Source organism: Podarcis erhardii (genome assembly GCF_964252035.2).
Source record: "Podarcis erhardii genome assembly, chromosome: 4".
Taxonomy (NCBI): domain Eukaryota; kingdom Metazoa; phylum Chordata; class Lepidosauria; order Squamata; family Lacertidae; genus Podarcis; species Podarcis erhardii.
Window position 1 is genome coordinate 38,915,119 of NC_138508.1, and position 12,889 is coordinate 38,928,007.

At 42.0% G+C, this 12,889-nt stretch overlaps 1 long non-coding RNA gene across 1 annotated transcript; it reads left to right on the top strand.

Annotated features, from left to right (window-relative positions):
• The first annotated feature begins 1,771 nt into the window (after positions 1-1,771).
• Positions 1,772-12,446, top strand: LOC309340333. The gene is made up of 2 exons (XR_014155941.1): positions 1,772-1,897; positions 12,003-12,446. It is a non-coding gene; the product is annotated as an uncharacterized lncRNA (long non-coding RNA).
• Positions 12,447-12,889: the final 443 nt, after the last annotated feature.

Here is a 12,889-nt window from a genome sequence, read left to right on the forward strand (position 1 = left end):
ATTGAAGCCAACATTACATTCCAAATTCTTCATTCAAATGTTATCTCTAAACTCATCTGAAGAGCTGGGTATGCAAAGAGGGCTGATTTGAAAATACACCCAGAACTTCCCAGCTATGTAGAAGGGACACAGAATCCGTTTACTGGCCCCTAGGAGTCCAGCTTAGTATTTCTTTGATTCGTGAGTTCCTATCCTGCAACCATAAGCATAATAAGTAGCAGCTCAGCTGTCAAATTGTGACCAAGGCTTAATTTGCATTGGGTCTGACTAGTGCTCACTTCTGATATCTATTTACGGTACTTTCTTGGGTGACCTTTCTTTTAAGCAAACATACAACGGCGCCAGTTTTAAGTTACCATGCATTGCAAGTTTAATTTGCGTTTAATATAAGGCATCATTCACAGTGAAAATCAAGCTGCGCAAACATAGTGTGAATATTAGATCTGCATGATATCTAAAAGTGGGACCTGCAGCAAAAGATTGCAGTGTAGAGTGTTCCTTTCACAGGTTTTCTGCCACTCGTCTTATAGGTATCAGACTACTCTAGCCTGTTTTTCAATTTAAAATAAAATTCCCATAAAACGTTGCAGGTTCAGTAAATGTGATTAGTAAAGCTAAAAAGGAAAGATCTGAATTCTGAATAGTCTTTTAAAAGATCAACCAAAGCATTACTTTAAAAACAGCTCAGCCACCATTATCTCCCCTCACTGTGGGGAAGAGCTGGTAGGAAAGCATTTGCCATTGAATGCACAAGTCCCAGTTTCAATTTCCAGCATCTCCCAGTAGGACTGGGAAGACTCCTGTCTGAAATCCTGGAGAGCCACTACCAGTCAATGTAGACCATACTGAGCCAGATGAACCAATGGCAAGGCTCGGTATACGACAGCTTCCTGTGTCCCTACCTGTCATGCAGTTCTTATTGTCACTTTTCCTGAAAATATATATTTTAACCCCTTTGAAACATAGTCACTCTATTTTTAATGCACAACTGATACAGCAAATGGGGGGGGAGGGGGGAAGTCTTTTCCGGATTCAAATATAATTTAATTGTACATGCAGTAAAAAAATGAAACAACTTCTGTAAACAAATGTAAGACATTCTTGAGCAATCACCGAAATAGGCAAATCTAGGGCTTTGCTGGTAATCCTTTTTCTGAGAAATTGGAAGAAACAACAACAAAAAAGGCTTGTGTTGATTTATTGTGTATTTAACTTAGTTCTAGGGTGGAATGTGAATGGAACAAATGAACTGTAAAGCTTCAAACTGTCTGCTCAAATTGATAGATTTTTTTAAATAATAAAAAAATACATTTGAGGCTGCAAATCTGTAAGAGGCAGCTCAGAGACATTAGGACTCTTCTCCCAACAACTCCCATCGCTTGGGCCATCTTGGCTGGAGAATATGGTTTATTAGATCAACCCTCAAAGCTTTTGAAATGCTCCAGTTTTGAGTTGGTCAAATATGCCCTTAAATTCAGGACGCAGTCGAAATAAATAAAAAAATTGTCCAGTAGCATCTTAGAGACCAACTCAGATTGTTCTGGGTATAAGCTTTTGTGTGCATGCACACTTCTTCAGATATGGAGAGGTACCTGGTATCTGAAAAAGTGTCCATGCACACGAAAGCTTATACCCAGAACAATCTTAGTTGGTCTCTAAGGTGCTACTGGACATTTTTTTAATGCCCTTAAATGTTCACAGATCTTTACTAGAAATCAGAATTATTATCTGACTTTTGCATCATCTTTCATCCCGACTTTCTTGACAGGCACATGGAGTGTCCTCCCTGCTATGCAAATCTTTGTGGGCTGCATCTGGAACTCAGTTCAGAGGAGAAAACAAGGTCTTATAGCCCAGCATTCTGACAGTGCTCAGCAGGCAGCCAGATGACTTTGGGGTAGGTCATCAGAGGCCATGAAGGCAGCAACTCTTCATCTTGACTGTCCCCAAGACACGTGGTATTTGGCTCCTTCTCTCTGAGAGACACATCCCCCAGTGGGCATTGTGTTGGTTGTTAAACATTTATAGAAGTATTAGTACCTGGATTTGATTGTTTTCATGCTACTTCCCCATATACCGCCGCAATCATGTCTTTTAGATTGGATTAGATTGTTATATTGGAAGTCTGCAAGCAAGGACTGTGTTGTTTTTAATCTTGGTAAAGAGCCTTCAGAAATTTTCACGGCAATCATCATCAGGTATTTAGACTAAACTGCTTCTGAAGTTCCACTTAGGTATAACAGCTAATAAACATTGACAGATCTATCATCCAGGTGTATCCACAGGTTCCGGACTTATTACTAGAGTCTATTTTCAGCAACAGTCCTGTGCTTCAGTTATTAAACTGAATGCTAATGATAATACTGCAGACACCGTCTTTAAGAAGGCAAAAGAGATGCAAACAGCTGAGTCACTGAATATCTCCAACCAGAGCTCTGCTCAACATTCAGGGTTCCTTGTGGTGCTTGCTTTCAATCTGAGGTGAGAATTATATGACACTCAACAGTTTGGCTCACATTGTAATCTGAGCCGCAGAAGAACTCCATCCTACTCACCACCAACTAATTTACTAATTTATTCACTCAACCCTTGACCCTTTCTTCACATGAGATGAGCCTGCAGACCCATCTAGTCTGGCATTCTCTTCTCAAAGTGGCCATATACAATATACCTGTGGGAAAGTGGCAAGCTGGACCCAAGCACAAGAGCACTTTCCTTTCCAGAGGATTCCAGCAATTGCTATTCAGAAGCGTTACTGCCTCTGACCATGGAGCCAGAGTACAGCTACTGTGGCTATGAGCCATTGAAAGCCTTGTCCTCCATGAATTTGTCCAGTCCTCTTCTAAAGCCACCCAAGTTGGTGGCCATCACTGCCTCATGGGAGCAAGTTCCATAGTTTAACAATGTGCTGTGTGTGAAGACGTACTTACTTTTATCCATGCAGAATCACCCAGAGCTCCACTTCACTATTAACCTTATGGAACTGCAGTGTCTGTGGTTGTGGAGAGCAAACAAGTAAGCCTTTCCCTCCATCCCTGGCAGATAGATCACCGCTGAACTAACTCAGGTGGCAGGGAGAGAGGGAGGGACGCTGCCTCTGTTTCCATCTCAGCATCAACCATCCAGGAAAGGGAAAGGGAGAGAGTTCTTCTGGTGCTGCTACTGCTACTAGTGTTACAGACAAACAGCCAGGTAAAATGGTTTCAGAGGTGGGTGGTCAATGATAGTGATTAATAGGAGAATTTGAAGAAAGGATTCAGACCCTGTCATGCCATTCTTTCAATGGAGTGAAGCTTGAAAAGGATTGTAACTAGACTGGGGGGGAGGGCGGACACCTAGTTATTTTCTGATGTTTGGAGTAGAGATGAGGAAGCTATGGCCTTCCAGATGTTTCTGGACTCCAACTCCTATCAGTCCCAGTAAGCATGGCCCACAATCAGGGATGATGGGAGTTGTATTCCAGAAACACCTGGAAGGCCAAAGATTCCTCATCCCTGCTTTAGGGGAAATAGTTCGGTTTATTTATTTAAATATACTGAAAGCAACTCCCCAAAATGCTAATGAATACATCATTACAATAAGAGCCAAATACTAAATCATTTCAAGTACAGCAATCCAACCAATCACTCTGCTTGATTATCAGAACATCATAACATTTTAAAGCCATCATGAAATGAACTATTGATCATGAAAGCATATCATTGATCATATATTACATGGGATGGATTTCAGCACAGCAGTAAAACAATTGTTCCATCAGCACAAGCATTTCTACTTGCCAGGTAGAATGATCTCCCCTTCTCCTCCACCTCTACCATGTGCTGTTCTGGGGGTTCTGCTGAGGAGATTTGGGCAGGGGGCAGGAGGTGTGTGAGGGGAGAAGAGGGGCAAGTCCCATAGTACTAGCAGGACTCATTGCACTGGCTTTTGCTAGCGCAACAACTTAGCTGATTCTGGCCCATAGCAATTAATAAATTAATATACTATCAAGTGCATAAAGTATTTATAGAGGCCCTTAAAGTGTACACTTTCCATAGCAGCTTGATCATACAAAGTGCTTTAAAAAATCACCTCTTTATCAGTCCTGCATGTAGCCATATACAATTCTAAATAAAGGCCAGGACAGGTGGGCTGATCACTGCTTCCCAACATGCCAAGGCTGTGGAGCTATTTGGTGGCTCAGTTGGTTTTATATATTTATTATGAACATGCATGTCCTGCCTTTCTCCCTTTGTGGGACTGAAAGGGCCATATATGAGACTCCCAGGAGGTCTTCTATCCAGGCACCGAGAAGACCCAGCACCTATTTAGCTCCACCAAGGTGGCTGCCTCATGTGCTTTCAGGCCATATCTTTACGAATGGAAAAGAGCAATATCTTCTAGAAACATAGAAAATGTGTTCACATCACCCCAATGAGACCTAAGTTTCTCTGGAGACTGGAAATATTCTCTCCCCATAATGACTGTATTCACCAAGATAAAAAACAAACAAACTTTGGGTTAATAAAAAAGCACACTTGAATATCATGAACAGTGACAACAGTTCTGTGCCCAGGCACAGTTCACTAGAGGGAGCACTAACACTATTTCCTTCTCGACGGCATCATCTTTTTACAGAAATGGTTGAATTGTAGGTTGATGTGTTTTCCATTTCTAAAATCTAAATGACAATAATAAATGGGCTGAGAAATCACCATAATATAATTGGGGGAAGCTGTCTCTTCAAAAGAAAATGGAAGTATTTTGATTAGTGTGGTTCTATTAAATAGATCCTGATTTGTATGCTGAGGAACCACCCTTTGTGAAGCTGACTGGTTGATGTTTCCCTTCATAGTTAATCAGGGACTGGATCAAAGTATGCTAAATGTTCCTTCCTGAAAGGGAAATCTCTCTCCCCAGCCTTTGGAAGGAGACACCCTACAGGTGAGGGGAAGGGCAGGTAATCAGTTTAGAGGTAGTTTGCAGCTTGAACTGGAAGGCAGAAAAAGAGAATGAGCAAGCTGTGATTAGGCCAGAGATTAAACATCTCAAGAATGCGGAAGCTCTCTTAAGGAAGCCAATGTGAGAAGGAACAGAAGCTCTTCTACCTGCCACTAGGATTCTGCATGAGTAGTAGATGGCATTAGAAGGGCTGTGCTGCTCACTTGACCACCCTCTGACTGAGCTGCTGCTGCTGCAAACTGGGGTGTTGAAGGGAAAGGGGCGAGGTGGCTGCAAGGTTGGCACAGTGCAAAGACACCAGCAAAGCCAATCCAGTGTTCCAGCTGGCACATTTGCACCATGCTGAACTCACTGTACTATTCCATCAAGCTGTCTACTACTGCCTGATTAATTTCAGTAGGGCTAGTTTGCATATTTGCAAATAAAACAAATACTGCAAGTCTCCAGTGTTATCTCATCTAAAGGATACTAAACCTTTTAATATTACTACTGGATTTTTCACCACTTGAGGAAATGAAGAATGTGTGCTACTGGCCTTGGATAAATCCTAGCGACACTCCATAATGTATTTTTATTAGGTGAAGAGCACTCAGCAAAACACCATCTTCCTCCAATGCATAGAAGCAAGAAGTTTAAGATATCGCCTGATGTACGATGACCATGACTCCTGTTCTACCAAGGATAGTCCTCATTTGCAGGGTTGTCAGAGAACAACCCTCTCCTGAAGAAGTCATCTGAAGTACTATCCTAGAACTATAGAAACATAAAGTTTGAAGGGACCCTGAGTGTCATCTAGTCCAACCCCTTGCAATGATGGAATCACAGTTAAAGAATCCCTGATATATGGCAATCCAAATACTGTTTATCCCCTCCAAATACTTTTTTAAAAATTTCCAGTGAAGGAGAGTCTACCACCTTCCTAGATAGTCGGTTCCACAGTCAGAAATTTCTTCCAAATGTTTAGTCAGAATCTTCTTTCTTGTAATTTGAATCCATTAGTCCATCTTTCATGTGACAGTCCTTCAGATATTTGAAGATGGCTATCATATCACCTCTTTTCCACACTGAACATACCCAGCTTCCTTCTTGTCCAAGTCCAGTGAGCAGGGGCCTCTAATTTGCACATCAGCCTAGACAGCAGACTGAAGTCAGCTGGGCTGAAGGCAAAGAAGTCAGCTGCTCAGAGTCCTCCCCACTTTGTTGAGATGTTTTCTATTAAAGTTACAGGCACTATTTCTGAATGTGCTATAAATATGAATTAGCATATTAAAATTTAATGCTGACTGGCATCCTCCTCCTCACTGGTGGTGCCCCAACTGTGGAATTCTCTCCCATCTAAAATATGGATGGCTCCATTCCTTGTCACATTTAGATGAAAGCTGAAGAGGGCATCTATTTATTTAGGCATTTGATGGGCATTGGTGTCTGTTGTGATTGTGTTTTAACTTCCTGGTTGTAATACGAGCAGAAGCTGGTTGCTGGATGGGACTCTGCTGCTTACCAGATGGGAAGGAAGGAGACTGTGGGGAGGTTGGTGCAGTGCAGTGCAAATGCACCATGGGGAGCACCAGATTGACTCCACAAATGTGTGTGTGTTTTATGCTCCCCGCTCTGATATTGCTTTGCAATGAAGGGCAAGTAACAAATTTGTCAGATCATCAGTTAAAATTAAGCAGTTTGCACAATGAGTCTCTTAAAAGCTGGTGACATATTTCCATCCCCAAGAGTCAACTTTTGTCCATATTTTCTTGTCCTGGAGTACCTAAGGCTGCTCCTTTTCTGCGCACCTAATGAGTCCCTTGCAGGCTGCTGCTTTTGTGTTCTAGCGATTCAGTCGAAGTCACTTGTGGCATGAAATGCCACTCATCATTCATAGTGGGTGATATATTTCTCTCTGTATCTTTCTTCCTATATATACTAACAGCTCTTTTGTGTATATATATTTTCTCTGGCACTTGCAAGTGTACCAGTTTCTTTCAAAACAGACCACTCAATCATGAAGAACGATCTGTGTGGCACAGGAAGCACCACATTTCTTTCTCTTTCAGTTCTTCAGAAGGGCTGGGTACCAATTTCCCCCCATCAGCTCCACCAGGGAATATGCATTGTATAATGATATACAAATCAAGTGAATCTAGCCCCTTCTTTTTGGACAGCTGCTTGAAGATAAAGTAAACCAACCCTCCATGTAGAGATGGCCTTTGACTGGAAAGATGAGGCCTAAGGGAAAAGGCTGGGAGGAGAGCTGAGGGCAACAGCAAGGTGAAAGGGTTGATGAAGACTCTAGAATGCCTAGGGATGGATGTGCATGATAATCTGAAAAGGAGCTTATTGAGGTCCAACCAGGGCTCAGTTAGAAGCATTGAGAAGAAGTAACGAGTAAGGAAACAGAACCAAGGTAACTGGATAGCGTAATTATTGGAACTGGGGGAGGGAAACCAGTCTGGTGTAGTGGTTAGAACATCTGAATAGTTTCCTCAGACATTCCTGCATTGTCAGTGATCTTCAGATTAGAGGCTTTCCTACCATTCATTGGTGCCCTTTAGTTGCTGGATTTTGTAAAGAAGGATAGTGGGATCCTAATACGACTAAAATTAAGGGAAAGCAGAGGTTGGCCTTGCAGGTTTCATTAAGGGTCTTCCTCACTTTACTCCCCACCCCCTGTAAATGCAAGTCTTGGTGCTTGGCTGTCATGGTCACTGAACTTGCTCTATGAACACATTGCAGGAGAATTTGTGCAATATTTTTCTAATTTTCTTTTTTTACAAGACTTTTACAAAGATGCCCAGGAAAATATGAAATATTATTTTTACTGCCAGAGTGAAATATTCAATAGAAGCAACTACAGCATGAAACAAAGTGTTCTTCTGAATACTTTTGGGATATATATTTTTTTTAAAAAAGGAAAGAACCTGAGGTTGGAATTTTTATATACTTTTAGTGGTTAAAAGCAAGTCAATATAGTTTGCTAAAGGAACAGGAGTAAACAGTCATGAATAAAGAGCATGACAGCAAGTAAGAAATCTTCTGTGACTTCTGAATTCACCTTTATAAATATTGTACATTGTGCCACATTCTCTGTAATCAAAATGGAACAAGTGTTTCCTTCCTCACCTCTCAAATATGTACAAAACTGGATAGACATGATCTGTCTGAATAGAATAGCTCTGAGCTCTTTTGAGATGTTCATCTTCTGGGGTCAACCAGTATAGAAGAGTGGGAAGGCAAGGGTGACAGCTTTGTCTCTCATCATCTTTCCATCACCCTCCATGAATTAAAGGGTGACTATCTGCAGCAGGGGGCCAGCTCTACTTGTGTTTGCTCTCTGTGCAATGTGAAAGCCTTGGAAATTAGGGTTCTGTATAGTGATGGGCGGAGCCAACCAGGGGCCCACCAGTGAATAGAGCCTTGCTGGTGGACTGCGTATTGGCCACGGCCACAGCGGTCAACCAGCAATGCATAAAATCCATCTGCACCTGACTCCCTCACTTTCATACTCCTGTAATTGTGCATCATTAGCCTTTTATTGCATTCAAAGTCAAGGCTTTTGTTATAAAATTTAACCCTATTTTGCTTCCTAGGTTCCTTGTTTAACCATGGTTTTGCTTCCTTTATTGCCCAACCTTGCTATGGTGGCCAGTGGTGGCCAGGAAGGTATTTGCCTGCAGACAAACTGGTCTGTCTGGAGGTTTTGGTTTACACATAGCGAAACACCACAACTTTTGGTGGTTGAGTCACTGAGTGGAATCCTAGTCATTAAGCTTTTGAGTGAAGTGGTGCCTCATCCTGTCATGAACCAGCAGTGTAGTCAGGGTACTCCTTAGAGGAATCTCAGTGGAAGTCTCTGTCCAGAAGCCAAATGGTGGCCATAAAACATCCAGTGACAGTCTTTGGAGGGCCACCTTGGTAGATTGGCATCACGGGGAGGCCCTAATTCTTGGCATCACCCTAAGTTTCAGCCCTCCAGCAGGAAGCTAGAACAGATATACACCAAATGCCTGAGCCAAAATTCTATCTACATCTGTAATCAATAAAGTTGTTGCCATTTTTAATCCAGCTCGGTGTCTGCCTGAGTTTCTTTATCAAACCTTAGCTATACCTGCTGCGCAGGGAAGGGTGACACTGCAAATAGCGATGTAACCCAGAGGATGAACACCAGAATAGGGCTAGCATCTTTCTGGTTTTTTTTTTTTTTTAAATAAAACCCCTGTTTTGTATATTATATATATTCTCTCTATTATGCTGTGCTGGATCTAAACATTGTTTGTTGGTTAAATATCATTATCTGCTCTTTTTGTTTGTTGATTTTTAGGGTTGGTTTACAGGATCTTGAAAGTTAGGGCTTGCAGCACTGCATAACAACATGCTTTACATGCAGAAAGTCTCAGGACCAGAGGCAGCTGGTGGAGAGGAGTTGTGCTGCACACCTAACCCCTAGTCAACCATGTTACTGTGCTTACTGGAAAGGAAAGGACGAGATGGCTAGGAGGTCAGTGCAGTGGAAGCCCAGAGGCGCAAGCCGCTGATAGGTTCTGCTGCTGTGTGTTCACTGTGCTGACCTCTCCCTCCTAATAAGCACAGTGGTGCAGCTGACGGGTGGCTGTGTGCATGGTAATGTCCCTCTCTGCTCTGGCATCTTAAATCAAAACAATTGATATAGCAGGACTTGGAGGGGGGGACCCTGGTGAGAATGATAAGAATTATCTGTGAAATATCCTTAGTCCACAGAACTACATCTCCCAAGCTTCCCTGGGGAGAGAAAATTAATACTATACTTCTTTCAGTCTTTAGTGTATATGTGGCCTAACTGAAAGAAGGTTCGATTCAGTGCATCCCTCATTCCCTCCTCCCAGTGACAAGCAAGTAATGGAAGGGCTTTGATTCGACAAAGAGGCACATAACAAAGGAGGAGATGCTATTAATCACTGGAGATTATATAAATCCTAGAATTCTTACATGTGAATGGTTTAGCAGAAAAACATACACAGGTTTTTCATTAGCATTTGCTTTATTTATCACATTCCTGAAATAAAGCCTAACAGATGTGACTGTGTTTGCAGATCAGGAAGCACATATTAATGGGGAAAGAGACTTGATATTTAATTGAAGCATGTGGGACAACAGCAATGACACCTGACACCTGGGGATACCTGCCACAGTTTGGACTATGTGCTGCCACTGATTGTTTTCCTTTCACTTCGCTGATGATGATGATTTATCAGATATTTTTTTCCAATATAAAGAGCAAACAAACCCACACGCATCAGTGTGCTGCTGAGCAATAGATTGAGTCCCCTTGAATTCAGAACTGTTTTTCCTCATAAGGCTTGCTTTCCAGACACTTGAATCCCTCAGTGCCAAGCTTTGGGTGAATTCAGACAGGAAGGGAAAACACACACACACACACACACACACACACACACACACACACACCCCAAACAACACGTGTGAGGCCTTTTCCAGCACTAATGGGGGTAAGTGGATCCTGTGACTCCACGGCTGAAGGAGGTCTTCAAGATTATAAGAGCACTCAGGTAAGTTCTGAGTGGTGCCATTTGTCCCCAGAGCATTGTGAAAAGATGTTATATGAAGCTGCCATACACTGAATTGAGCCATCTTGGAATGCAGGGAAGCTGCATTATATTAGATCAGGCTGTTTGTCCAACAGTCTGTTCTGACCAGCAATGTCTCTCCATCATCTTGGGGAAGCCCTATCACCTACGACCTATCATTTTAAGTGGAGATGCTAAGGACTGAAAATGGGACATTCTGCATGCAAATTATGGGCTCTGCCACTTAGCTAGGGTCCATCTGCATCCAACCCATCACCATATATTCTGGCAATGGTTGGTCACGGTGGGATACAGGATACTGGCCTTGGGAGGGACTTTGGTTAATACTGCAGAGCTTCTCTTATGTTCTTGGTACCCCTGCCCCCCTCCTCCCTTTGCATCAGGGCTCGCTGTGGTGCAAAGAATTGGGCCACTGTCCAATATGGATGGCTTTGGGGTTGTTGCTCGTCTAATAATCAGAAGCCATATTTGGAAAACCAATGCTTTACTCCTTGCATTGACATATGTTGGGAAGCAAAAAAGGCAGGACTCTTGAGTGTTGTTCAACACTAGGTGCATGAAACCTGAAGACATAGTAGCTCACCCCCAGGGGATTAATATCGACACATTTCAGAGTGGTAGACCCAGGAGTTTCTGTGCTAGCCCCCTTGCAAGTTTTTGTTTTTTGAAATGTTTTCAAAAGTAAAAAGTAATAGCCATGATGGAATTCTAAGAGCCTAGGTAGACAGGTATTTTTAAAATAGTAGACACAAGCTTATTGCATCATCATGCTGCTAATGCTAACTTCTTTAGCATTTGTGTGTTGCCTGTGTGCACAATATACTGGATTGTGTATAAAATGTACTAGTCTTTGGGGGACAGAACTATCAGCATTTAGAAGGGGGGAAAAACTGTTGAAAGCTACTTAGAGCCTATAGGATAAAGGGATATAAAGTACATCTATCTATCAATGAAGCTATCAGATAATTAATATTGTGGAGATTCTCATTAGTATTCTGCCATTCAAAGTACTGTAATATAAAAATTAATATAAATCAATATAAAGAAACAAATACAGTCTTCTGAAGCTGAAGGTTGAACAGTCCTTAGTGGGACTACTCTAAATTAGTTGCAGCAGATAGACAGGTACAGCTTTCAAAATCTGCGTCCTTCTGAAAATCCTGCAATGCTTGGTTCCATATCCCAGGCAAATGAAAACTCCCCCACTTCCCCTTTTTAAAAGTGACTTCAAGTATATTTATTGCTTGGAGGTGACCATTAATTTTGCATTGTGGAGCACGTTACATTTCTCCTGTGTGCACTATTGCTCTCAGATCATTTCCAGTTCCTTTGCACTCGTTCCATTTGGTTTTGCTGTGGTCTGCATTCCGAAGATTAATAAAAAAAAAATATTCTGCTACCTCTTCAGTCTGAGCCTTCCTTCTGAATTGATGACCTTGATGTATTAGTCAAAGCTCAAATATAAATCCTTTTTTTTTTTTTTTGCAGAATGGGACCTACATGGCATCCCTGGATGTTCTTGTGATATATAATTTCTCCCTCCAACAAGGTGAAACTCATGCATATGAAAGAGGAATACAACAGTTCTCACCATCTGGTATGGAGAACCATTTGGAGAGAGAAGACCCAAGGCAAATGTCAATCCTGATGGTAATTTCTGCTTAAGTTCTACAAGCAGAAAAACAATACAAGTGCCAAGATTGCCATTTATGTGACTTCTGAGGCTGGAATATGGAATGACTATGTACATGGAAATGAGTGGTTGAGTTCTACTGTCTTGCATAGAGCAACTCAGCTCTGACTTGCTGAAAATTAATATTTCCATGACAGATGGTACATTGTTCCTCTATTTTCCAAAATTGGATTCAGCTCTATGCTAGAAATTCCTTCCATAGAGGGTGCCCATTGAACACTAAATATTACTCTGTTTCATTTTCTGTTTGTTTCTTTTTTTACACTACACATACTGGGATCTTAAAAAGTACTCCGTTGTGCAGGAATGGCATTTGTTTTCTCATCACATAACGGGAAGCAATTGTTATGTTCTTAGGACTTAAAATGAAACCGGGGAATCGGCTTCAGAAACACAATAACCTGGAAACTTGGGTCCTACAGACCTTTCGTTTTACATCTTCTCCATCATGGGACATCCATGCCAGGGAATGTTGCAGTCTCTTTGCCAAATGGGGGTTTATTCTGTTTGGGGCCACTCCGGCCACTGCCATTAGGTGAGTCAGGATGGATTCTAGCATGATGAGATTTCCTTCCATGTCCTGACCTATGTCCTGCCATGGGGTGGGGGACATGAGCAAGAAGCCGTAACCTGCATTGTATTGCAAGGATGGAAAGCAGGTGAGGATGCAGTTGAAGGTGAT